This window comes from Oncorhynchus keta, chromosome 25 (assembly GCF_023373465.1).
Source record: "Oncorhynchus keta strain PuntledgeMale-10-30-2019 chromosome 25, Oket_V2, whole genome shotgun sequence".
Taxonomy (NCBI): Eukaryota; Metazoa; Chordata; class Actinopteri; order Salmoniformes; family Salmonidae; genus Oncorhynchus; species Oncorhynchus keta.
Genome location: NC_068445.1, coordinates 23,555,226 through 23,567,583, shown reverse-complemented (window position 1 = coordinate 23,567,583; position 12,358 = coordinate 23,555,226). Strand labels below are relative to the sequence as shown.

Here is a 12,358-nt window from a genome sequence, read left to right as displayed (position 1 = left end):
GAGCGGTATGACGGCTGCGTGGTCCCATGTTGTTCATCTCTAGGAGACAGAACGCGTCTCCTTCCTGAGCGGTATGACGGCTGCGTGGTCCCATGTTGTTTATACTTGCGTACTATTGTTTGTACAGATGAACGTGGTACCTTCAGGCGTTTGGAAATTGCGCCCAAGGATGAACCTTGTCAATTAGCCTGTCAGAAGCTTATAAAGCCATGACGTCATTTGATGGAATATTCTAAGTTGTTTAAAGGCACAGTCAACTTAGTGTATGTAAACTTCCGACTTCAACTGTATGTGTCCATTACAATCCATGCAAGATTTGTCAGCAGTACTGGAGAACGTGAATGAAACAGTAAATACATGATTCTGCATACAACCCGTGTGCTGCAGTAGAAATGACAACACAAGATTGAGAAACTATAATGATAATTTAATAAGACACTTAATTTGATAGTAACGCACATATGTTCAAAGCTATTATCAGTAAGGAAAACAGCTATGAAGGCAATGCCAGCCAGATAAGGTGCCAGGAGGGAAAAAGTTTGTGCAACTTCTGTTCTGACTGGAGATGCGCAAATGTCTGCATACTTGACCTGTGAAAACACTGGGGAAGTGCTTCGGCTCTTGTCGAAAAGGGAAGTGCTTCGGCTCTTGTCGAAAAGGGAAGTGCTTCGGCTCTTGTCGAAAAGGGAAGTGTGTCCGGCTCAGTAATGCCTTTAACGTCAATTTTCCGCAACATTGAAATGGAATACTTCTATGTGAATTAATGAGACGGAACACACCTCCATTCAAACTGTTGTTCGAAAATTAGACTTGTTAGAAAATAATTTGAAATTGACAAGTTGAAACACAGCCTGTAAATAATTAGCAGGCAGCGTGCCTTGGTTTGATGGCAGCGGGGTTTAACTGTCCTGTTGAGTAACAATCACATTTTGGAACAGTGAGTGCATTCTGACATCACATGCATAAAAAAGCTCACGCTGGGGTGAACGTTATAGATATTTGGAACTCATGCATGAAAAGGTTATCATCTCATCTCTGGTCAGGCAGTGGCAGTCAGCCAGCCAGTCCATCTAATGTTATGTGCTTCCCATACTGTACTGTCTTTAGTCATCCTATTTAGCTAGGCTAGCCTGCCTAAGTATGCTGCAGAGCTGTCTGACTAAATAATTGTACAAGTTTTTCAAAGTAGATCAGGTATACTTTCACAAACTGTCTTTGTCCCTGTCGTCATTGTGTTGTGTACATTTCTCTCTCCTGCGGTCAATGTGTATCTAAGCTAACGTAGCAGGCTTAAAAGTGTATCCGTCCAGAGATCTGTATATAATGATGAGATGCTCATGTCTATGCCATAACAATGGGAATCGTTGTCCCAAAGACGGGAAGGCAGGTGACAAGCTTAGGCCCAAAATAAGCCCATAGAAACGTGTTGTGCTTATATTTGACAGATTTTGGCGAGAGTGAAACCTCTCACTTTGCCTCTGCCTCTCTGATCCATCTCTGGCGCAATGGATTATGATCATTGTAGTTAATGACCACATTTCTGCATAGAAGTAGTTTTAATATTTGCTTCATGAAAACTACAACTCCCTTCACCCCAACGTTCCATAGTCCTTGACTTGATTTCTCAGATTTCTCTCATGAATGATTTGATTTCTCTCTACAGAAACAGAGCGTGGGCAAAAAGAAAATTAACTAAAATCAAGGAATTGATCCAACGTCGGACATTTTTCAGAAGGCACAAGACTTGACCTTCGCCTTTCCTTAGCCCGTTGGGGAGTTGCAGCGATGAGACAAGATCGTAACTACCAGTTGGTTAATCGCTCAGCACTACTAAATAGACCGTTCTATTTATTTATATTTTTGCACAGACTCTATATGCACAGTCTATACACACACACACACACACACACACACACACACACACACACACACACACACACACACACACACACACACACACACACACACACACACACACACACACACACACACACACACACACACACACACACACACACACACACACAATTTGCTCATAACACACACACACATTCATACTGACTCTACACACACACTCACATACTGTAACGATGTACACTGAGAGTCGGGAAGCAAGTTCAGGGAGTGAATACATTTAATAAATAAACAAAGAAACCAAAGGGAGTGACATATAAAGGGCATGTAATCAAGGGGGTGATGGAATCCAGGTGAGTGTCATTATGCATGTAACGCTGGTGACAGGTGTGTGCCATGACGACCAGCCTGGTGGCCTAGAGGCCGGAGAGGGAGCACACATGACTCATACAATCATCATATATGCTGCTGCTACTCTGTTTATTATATATCATAATGCCTAGTCACCTTACCTCTATACATATCTAACCCTACCACGCCAGTATCCCTGCACATTGTAAATATGGTGTTGACACTGACCCTGGAACTGAACCTGTATATAGCTTACTTACGTTCTCTTGTTTTTCTTATTTCTATTTCTTGTGCTTTTCTTATTTCTATTTCTCGTGTTTTTGTTCCATTTGACTTTTTTTTATATTGGTGGAGGGGTAGATAAAAGAGAGGTTTTGACTGGAGGATTCTGTCTGCCTGTGTGGACATGCACTCTGGATGTGATAAATATTTACTTCTGTGTGACTCTCCTGGGCTTTGAGACGGACAATTACATGATATTATGGCTAAACAGCAGAGATCTGAGAGGACATCACGTGTATAGGACATCACACTGCTTGCTTAGCAAGTACCACTTCTTCATGATTTGGCACACATGACCGTCCTCCCTCAAGCATCTCTATAGGTCACGCCACTCAAAAGCTAGCTATTGAGCGGGGCAAACGTGGACACTTAAAACTGCAATATGTAACTTTTTGGGCGACCTGACCAAATTCACATAGAAATGTGTGTCATAGGTCTGTCATTCTCATTGAAAGCAAGTCTAAGAAGCGGAAGATGTGCACTATTTCTATGCTTCCCATTCTTAAATTTTGTTTTTACGTCTTTTACTTTCGTTTTTGTACACCAGCTTCAAACAGCTGAAAATAAATGTTTTATGGTTATGTAAAATATATTTCACAGCGGTTTAGATGGTACAATGATTCTCTACACTATACTTGCTTGTTTTGACACACAAACTGACATTAGGCAAACTATTAGAATTTTAGCAGCCAGGAAATGGCTGCGTGATTTCTGCATAGTTGTCACACCCTGGCCAAAGAGGCCGGAGTCCGCACCTTTGGGTGGGGTACTGTCACACCCTGGCCATAGAGAGACTTTTATTCTCTATTTTGGGTAGGCCAGGGTGTGACTAGGTTGGGAATTCTAGTTTCTTTATTTCTATATTTTCTGTTTCTATGTTTTGGCCGGGTATGGTTCTCAATCAGGGACAGCTGTCTATCGTTGTCTCTGATTGGGAATCATACTTAGGCAGCCTTTTTTCCTTTGTATTTTGTGGGTAGTTGTCTTTGTTAGTGGCACTACAGCCCTAGTAAGCTTCACGGTCGTTTCTTTGTTTCTTGTTTTGTTGGCGACATTTACATAAATAAAGGAAAATGTACGCTGACCACGCACCTTAGTCCGGTCATTTCCACGACGATGTCCGTTACAATAGTGCATCTTTAAGGCTGAGGAGTAAGTTTCACACATCTCTATTTGCTATACATGCACGCACACACACACCTCGTGAAGGGGTTAGAGAAGGCTCCTCTCGTGGGGAGTAGATACGCTATCTCACTCTCCCTCAGTAAAAGAAGTGTACAGTATTTTGGGTGGGGAACTGTGAATGTCAGGGTGCGATTATAAACCTTTCCGACCTGAAATTGATAAGTGAGTTGGGCAGCAAGCGTGCGCAGGCTCAGGAGTGAATAGTGGAGTATGCTGAAATGTCTCCGGTCGCCATGGGAGACGGTGAATAATGCATGGTAAAAGCAGAGAAACTATTCTCATCTTTCAGACAAGTACAACCTTTTCTCTCCTGGCTTAGTCTTCAAGTTTGTTTTTCACCACTATTGGTTTCCATTCTCAGTACAGTTCTAAGGAACTGCGCCAACCGTGCACACGCACATACACATTTACACACACACACACCATTAGTGTACAGAGTAATTACCAAATAGTAACTTGATACTCTTATTTACACCAGGTTGTTTTCTATTCAGACCCACCAAACCCAGATGTGCATTAGTGTGTGTGTTTTTCATGCAGAGTAGCATCTTTTCTCCATTTCCTCCTCCCTCATTCAGGAAGGGGACTAATGGCATTTGAGAGGATGAAGGGAGTGAGAAAGAGAAGTGGGGGTCGAGGGCAGGGCGGGAGGGAGGGAGCTGTTAGTGAGTTCCTTCCTGTGCTGTGTCATTTGTATTTCCTGTGTTAATGTTGGCCTTGAGACCAGTAAGACTACACACAACACACACACACATACCCTGTCCCACTCTTTCTCTCCCTGACTCCCTCTTTCCATCTCTCACTCTCTTCTCTCACCTCTCTCCACCCCCCCTTTCCTCCCTGTCTATCTGTCTCCACCCCCCCCCTTTCCCTCCCTGTCTATCTGTCTCCACCCCCCGCCCCCCTTTCTCTCCCTGTCTATCCGTCTCCACCCACCACCACCCCCTTTCTCTCCCTGTCTATCCGTCTCCACCCACCCCCACCCCCTTTCTCTCCCTGTCTATCCGTCTCCACCCACCACCACCCCTTTCTCTCCCTGTCTATCCGTCTCCACCCACCCCCACCCCCTTTCTCTCCCTGTCTATCCGTCTCCACCCACCCCCACCCCCTTTCTCTCCCTGTCTATCCGTCTCCACCCACCACCACCCCCTTTCTCTCCCTGTCTATCCGTCTCCACCCACCACCACCCCCTTTCTCTCCCTGTCTATCTGTCTCCACCCACCACCACCCCCTTTCTCTCCCTGTCTATGCGTCTCCACCCACCACCACCCCCTTTCTCTCCCTGTCTATCTGTCTCCACCCACCACCACCCCCTTTCCCTCCCTGTCTATCCGTCTCCACCCCCACCTTTCCCTCCCTGTCTATCCGTCTCCACCCCCACCTTTCCCTCCCTGTCTATCCGTCTCCACCCCCACCTTTCCCCCTGTCTATCCGTCTCCACCCCCACCTTTCCCCCTGTCTATCCGTCTCCACCCCCACCTTTCCCCCCCTGTCTATCCGTCTCCACCCCCACCTTTCCCTCCCTGTCTATCCGTCTCCACCCCCACCTTTCCCTCCCTGTCTATCCGTCTCCACCCCCACCTTTCCCCCTGTCTATCCGTCTCCACCCCCACCTTTCCCTCCCTGTCTATCCGTCTCCACCCCCACCTTTCCCCCTGTCTATCCGTCTCCACCCCCACCTTTCCTCCCCCCCCACCTTTCCCCCCTATCCGTCTCCACCCCCACCTTTCCCTCCCTGTCTATCCGTCTCCACCCCCACCTTTCCCTCCCTGTCTATCCGTCTCCACCCCCACCTTTCCCTCCCCTGTCTACCTCCACCCCCACCTTTCCCTCCCTGTCTATCCGTCTCCACCCCCACCTTTCCCCCTGTCTATCCGTCTCCTCCCCCTCCTTTCCCTCCCTGTCTATCCGTCTCCACCCCCACCTTTCCCTCCCTGTCTATCCGTCTCCACCCCCACCTTTCCCCCCCCTGTCTATCCGTCTCCACTCCCACCTTTCCCTCCCAGGCATGTTTACCAGAACTTATGTCTGGCTGCAGACTTCCTAACTAGCCTTCCTCTCTGGTGAAAATCTCCTACAACTGTAGTATGGAGATCACACAAGACTTGTTTGTCAGCATGTTTGTAGATACAGTGTTGCATTCCATTTACACACTGTTTTTTTGTCGTAGCTTCCAATCATGCTATAGCAAGATGGTGGTAGAGTGAGTGAAAGTGATAGTGGGTGAGCGAGAGAGTGAGAGAAAAAGAGAGAGGCAGGATGACAGAGATTGAGACTGAGGGAGATAGCGTGAGACATCGTGAAGTGAGAGAGATGACAGGAGAAGAGACAAAGGGAGAGAAGAAGAGATACATGATGAGGCAAGTTAGAGTGAGACAGAGTGAGGTTGTATGGAAAGAAGAGTGAAACAGAGTGAGACGGTTGGGCTGTGTGAGCTGGTGTTGAGACCGACAGAGGGATCCAGACACTGAGGCTGAGAGACAGAGATCCAGACACTGAGGCTGACAGACAGAGATGACAGTGTTTTGGGATTCCACTCACGTCTCTTCAGTCTCTTCTGTAATCAGCAGACATGAGTTCCTCCCTCCCAGTGGTGGAACACTCCTGAGAACACCACTCTCCCCTGACACACACACACACACACACACACACACACACACACACACACACACACACACACACACACACACACACACACACACACACACACACACACACACACACACACACACACACACACACACACACACACACACGCACAAGCACAAGAAAAGAATGCAGGTACACTAAACAGTGCTACTAACTAGAGTAATGAATACAAAAATATTGAAAGTAACAGCTTTAGATTAATAAGGAATGAGAAAGATAGATAGAGTGTATGATGCAGTGCATTCGCAAAGTATTCAGACACCTTGACATTTCCCACATTTTGTTACGTTATACTGTAGCTTGTTCTAAAATGATTTGATTGATTGAATTCATCAACCTCATCAATCTACACACAATACACTATGTTGAGAAGACAAAACAGATGTTAGATTTTTTTGCAAATGTATTAAAATGTAAAAACTAAAATACCTTATAGACTCGAAATGAAGCTCAGGTGCAGCTTGTTTCCATTGATCATTCTTGAGATGTTTCTACAACTTGAATGGAGTCCACCTGTGGTAAATTCAATTGATTGGACATGATTTGGAAAGGCACACACCTGCCTATATTAGGTGCCATTGTTGACAGTTCAAGCCATGAGGTCGAAGGAATTGTCTGTAGAGCTCTGAGATAAGATTGTGTTGAGGCACAGGTCTGGGGAAGGGTACCAAAACAGTTATGCAGCATTGAAGGTCCCCAAGAACACAGTGGTTCCATCATTCTTAAATGGAAGAATATTGGAACCATCAAGACTCTTTCTAGAGCTGACCGCCTGGCCAACCTGGGCAATCGGAGGAGAGGGGTCTTGGTCAGGGAGGTGACTAAGAACCCGATGGCCACAGAGTTCCTCTGTGGACATGGGAGGACCTTCCAGAAGGACAACCATCTCTGCAGCACTCCATCAATCAGGCTTTTATGGTAGAGTGGCCAGACGGAAGCCACTCCTCAGTAAAGGGCACATGACAGCCCGCTTGGAGTTTTCCAAAAGGCACCTAAAGGACTCAGACCATGAGAAACAAGATTCTCTGGTCTGATGAAACCAACATTTAACTTTTTGGCCTGAATGCCAAGCTTCACGTCTGGAGGAAATCTGGCACCATCCCTACAGTGAAGCATGGTGGTGGCAGCATTATGCTGTGGGGATGTTTTTCAGCGGTAGGGACTGAGAGACTAGTCAGGATCAAGGGAAAGATGAACGGAGCAAAGTGCAGAGCGATCCTTGATGAAAACCTTCTCCAGAGAGCTCGGGACCTCAGACTGGTGCGAAGGTTAACCTTAAAAGAGGACAACAACCCTAAGCACCACAGCCAAGACAATGCAGGAGTGGCTTCAGGACAAGTCTCTGAATGTCCTTGAGTGGCCCAGCCAGAGCCCGGACTTAAACCTGATCGAAAATCTCTGGAGAGACCTAAAAATAGCTGTGCAGCGATGCTCCCCATCCAACATGACAGAGCTTGAGAGGATCTGCAGAGAAGAATAGGAGAACAACCCAAATACAGGTGTGCCAAGCTGTAACAGAGGATGGCGTAGTATCACTCTATAACAATGTGGTTAGCATAGTGTAACCCTGTAACAGTGTGCTTTGCATAGTGTAACCCTGTAACAGAGTGGTTAACGTAGTGTAACCCTGTAACAATGTGGTTAGCATAGTGTAACCCTGTAACAGTGTGAATGGCGTAGTGTAACCCTGTAACAGAGTGGTTAACATAGTGTAACCCTGTAACAGTGTGGTTAACATAGTGTAACCCTGTAACAGAGTGGTTAACATAGTGTAACCCTGTAACAGTGTGGTTAACATAGTGTAACCCTGTAACAGTGTGGTTAACATAGTGTAACCCTGTAACAGTGAGGTTAACATAGTGTAACTGTAACAGTGAGGTTAACATAGTGTAACCCTGTAACAGTGTGGTTAATATAGTGTAACCCTGTAACAGTGAGGTTAACATAGTGTAACCCTGTAAGAGTTAGGTTAACATAGGGTAACTGTAACAGTGAGGTTAACATAGTGTAACCCTGTAACGGTGTGAATGGCGTAGTGTAACCCTGTAACAGTGTGGTTAACATAGTGTAACTCTGTAACAGTGTGGTTAACATAGTGTAACCCTGTAACAGTGAGGTTAACATAGTGTAACCCTGTAAGAGTTAGGTTAACATAGGGTAACTGTAACAGTGAGGTTAACATAGTGTAACCCTGTAACGGTGTGAATGGCGTAGTGTAACCCTGTAACAGTGTGGTTAACATAGTGTAACTCTGTAACAGTGTGGTTAACATAGTGTAACCCTGTAACAGTGAGGTTAGCATAGTGTAACTCTGTAACAGTGAGGTTAGCATAGTGTAACAGTGTGGATGGCGTAGTGTAACTCTATAACAATGTGATTAACATAGTGTAACCCTGTAACAGTGTGGTTAACATAGCGTAACTCTGTAACAGTGTGGTTAACATAGTGTAACCCTGTAACATTGTGAATGGCGTAGTGTAACCCTGTAACAGTGAGGTTAACATAGTGTAACTCTGTAACAGTGTGGTTAACATAGTGTAACCCTGTAACATTGTGAATGGCGTAGTGTAACCCTGTAACAGTGAGGTTAACATAGTGTAACAGTGTGGATGGCGTAGTGTAACCCTGTAACAGTGTGGTTAACATAGTGTAACCCTGTAACAGTGTGATTAACATAGTGTAACCCTGTAACAGTGTGATTAACATAGTGTAACCCTGTAACAGTGTGATTAACATAGTGTAACCCTGTAACATTGTGAATGGCGTAGTGTAACCCTGTAACAGTGTGATTAACATAGTGTAACCCTGTAACAGTGTGGTTAACATAGTGTAACCCTGTAACAGTGTGATTAACATAGTGTAACCCTGTAACATTGTGAATGGCGTAGTGTAACCCTGTAACAGTGAGGTTAACATAGTGTAACTCTGTAACAGTGAGGTTAACATAGTGTAACCCTGTAACAGTGAGGTTAACATAGTGTAACCCTGTAACAGTGAGGTTAACATAGTGTAACTGTAACAGTGAGGTTAACATAGTGTAACCCTGTAACAGTGTGGTTAATATAGTGTAACCCTGTAACAGTGAGGTTAACATAGTGTAACCCTGTAAGAGTTAGGTTAACATAGGGTAACTGTAACAGTGAGGTTAACATAGTGTAACCCTGTAACGGTGTGAATGGCATAGTGTAACCCTGTAACAGTGAGGTTAACATAGTGTAACTCTGTAACAGTGTGGTTAACATAGTGTAACCCTGTAACAGTGAGGTTAGCATAGTGTAACCCTGTAACAGTGAGGTTAGCATAGTGTAACTCTGTAACAGTGTGGTTAACATAGTGTAACCCTGTAACAGTGAGGTTAGCATAGTGTAACTCTGTAACAGTGTGGTTAACATAGTGTAACCCTGTAACAGTGAGGTTAGCATAGTGTAACAGTGTGGTTAGCATAGTGTAACTCTATAACAATGTGGTTAACATAGTGTAACTCTATAACAATGTGGTTAACATAGTGTAACCCTGTAACAGTGAGGTTAGCATAGTGTAACAGTGTGGATGGCGTAGTGTAACTCTATAACAATGTGGTTAACATAGTGTAAAGCTGTAACAGTGAGGTTAGCATAGTGTAATCCTGTAACAGTGAGGTTAGCATAGTGTTACAGTGTGGTTAGCATAGTGTAACTCTATAACAATGTGGTTAACATAGTGTAACCCTGTAACAGTGAGGTTAGCATAGTTTAACCCTGTAACAGTGAGGTTAGCATAGTGTAACAGTGTGGATGGCGTAGTGTAACTCTATAACAATGTGGTTAGCACAGTGTAACCCTGTAACAGTGTGGTTAGCGTAGTGTAACCCTGTAACAGTGTGGATGGCGTAGTGTAACCCTGTAACAGTGTGGATGGCGTAGTGTAACCCTGTAACAGTGTGGATGGCGTAGTGTAACCCTGTAACAGTGTGGATGGCGTAGTGTAACCCTGTAACAGTGTGGATGGCGTAGTGTAACCCTGTAACAGTGTGGTTAACATAGTGTAACCCTGTAACAGTGTGAATGGCGTAGTGTAACCCTGTAACAGTGTGGTTAACATAGTGTAACCCTGTAACAGTGTGAATGGCGTAGTGTAACCCAGTAACAGTGAGGTGAGAGTAGTCAGGATTGGGTAGGTTACTTTCTAAATGTATTTGTGTTACAGCGGCTAGTTACCTGTCAAATTGTAATCAGTAACAACACTTTTGTATTAGCCAAACTCCATTACTTTTGGATTACTTTTTCCTTAAGAGGCGTTAGAAGAAGACCAACTGTGTTTGATGGATCATTTTTGTGTGTCATCATAGTGGTCTGACTTGCTCATGTGGAACATAGTGGTGTAATCCTGTAACAGGGTGGTTAGCGTAGTGTAATCCTGTAACAGGGTGGTTAGCGTAATGTAATCCTGTAACAGGGTGGTTAGCGTAATGTAATCCTGTAACAGGGTGGTTAGTGTAATGTAATCCTGTAACAGGGTGGTTAGTGTAATGTAATCCTGTAACAGGGTGGTTAGCATAGTGTTATCCTGTAACAGGGTGGTTAGCGTAGTGTAATCCTGTGACAGGGTGGTTAGCGTAGTGTCGTCCTGTAACAGGGTGGTTAGCGTAGTATAGTCCTGTAACAGGGTGGTTAGCATAGTGTAATCCTGTAACAGGGTGGTTAGCATAGTGTAGTCCTGTAACAGGGTGGTTAGCGTAATGTAATCCTGTAACAGGGTGGTTAGCGTAATGTAATCCTGTGACAGGGTGGTTAGCGTAGTGTAGTCCTGTAACAGGGTGGTTAGCGTAGTGTAGTCCTGTAACAGGGTGGTTAGCGTAGTGTAGTCCTGTAACAGGGTGGTTAGCATAGTGTAATCCTGTAACAGGGTGGTTAGCGTAGTGTAGTCCTGTAACAGGGTGGTTAGCGTAATGTAATCCTGTAACAAGGTGGTTAGCATAGTGTTATCCTGTAACAGGGTGGTTAGCGTAGTGTAGTCCTGTAACAGGGTGGTTAGCGTAATGTAATCCTGTAACAGGGTGGTTAGCGTAATATAATCCTGTAACAGGGTGGTTAGCGTAATGTGATCCTGTAACAGGGTGGTTAGCGTAGTCTAAGTCGGAGGTCAGAGTGTTTCCCCTGCTTCAGCTTTCCTCAGTCACTCCGACGCACGCACGCACGCACGCACATGCGCAGGCACACAACCACACACACACCTCAGATCTCAATGCTACTCTCAGCTCTTGTCAAAGTGTAAACAAGGTTCTGTGTGAACTGTAGACTGAAGACTCTTAATCAGTGTGTGCGGTTTCAATGTTTGAACAGGTTAGGTGCTAGAACACCAGGCCTTAACTTGTACACACTACCAAACAATGCTGTCCAACAGTACAACAGTATTAATATCACTCTTGGAGTGAGCCTGTGCACAAATGGTTGTGTTTAATCTGTAAACCATAGTAACATAAACCTACTGTTGAGCCCCCTCCAACACACACAGTCCAACTTGGCTAAGACGTATCAACTGTGTTTCTAACAAGAAAGCTTAGAAGGTGTGCTTGTAGTCGATGTGAAATGTAGTTTCATTCAGAAATAAAAACTATTGTGGTAGTTGTCCTGTGATGACGTGTAGGGCTGGGAGGCTGTTGTGTTGAGGCTGTCTGTGTTGTATGTTGCAGGGGCTGTAGGGCTGGAAGGCTGTTGTGTTGAGGTGGTCTGTGTTGTGTGTTGCAGCGGCTGTAAGGCTGGGAGGCTGTTGTGTTGAGGCTGTCTGTGTTGTGTGTTGCAGGGGCTGTAGGGCTGGAAGGCTGTTGTGTTGAGGCTGTCTGTGTTGTGTGTTGCAGCGGCTGTAGGGCTGGGAGGCTGTTGTGTTGAGGCTGTCTGTGTTGTATGTTGCAGGGGCTGTAGGGCTGGAAGGCTGTTGTGTTGAGGTGGTCTGTGTTGTGTGTTGCAGCGGCTGTAAGGCTGGGAGGCTGTTGTGTTGAGGCTGTCTGTGTTGTGTGTTGCAGGGCTGTAGGGCTGGAAGGCTGTTGTGTTGAGGCTGT

General features: G+C 45.3%; 1 protein-coding gene across 3 annotated transcripts in view; it reads left to right on the top strand.

Annotated features, from left to right (window-relative positions):
• The window catches only part of LOC118357870 (single-stranded DNA-binding protein 2), a 141,898-nt gene that overhangs the window by 111,890 nt on the left and 17,650 nt on the right, over positions 1-12,358 (top strand). For 2 of the 3 annotated variants that reach the window (XM_052478976.1, XM_052478975.1), the window contains exon 1: positions 7,728-12,244. The exons of the other annotated variant lie outside the window; for it this stretch is intronic. The gene's annotated coding sequence lies outside the window, so the exon portion shown is untranslated. Of the gene's footprint in view, positions 1-7,727; positions 12,245-12,358 lie in introns of those variants that run through there. 3 annotated transcript variants of the gene reach the window in all.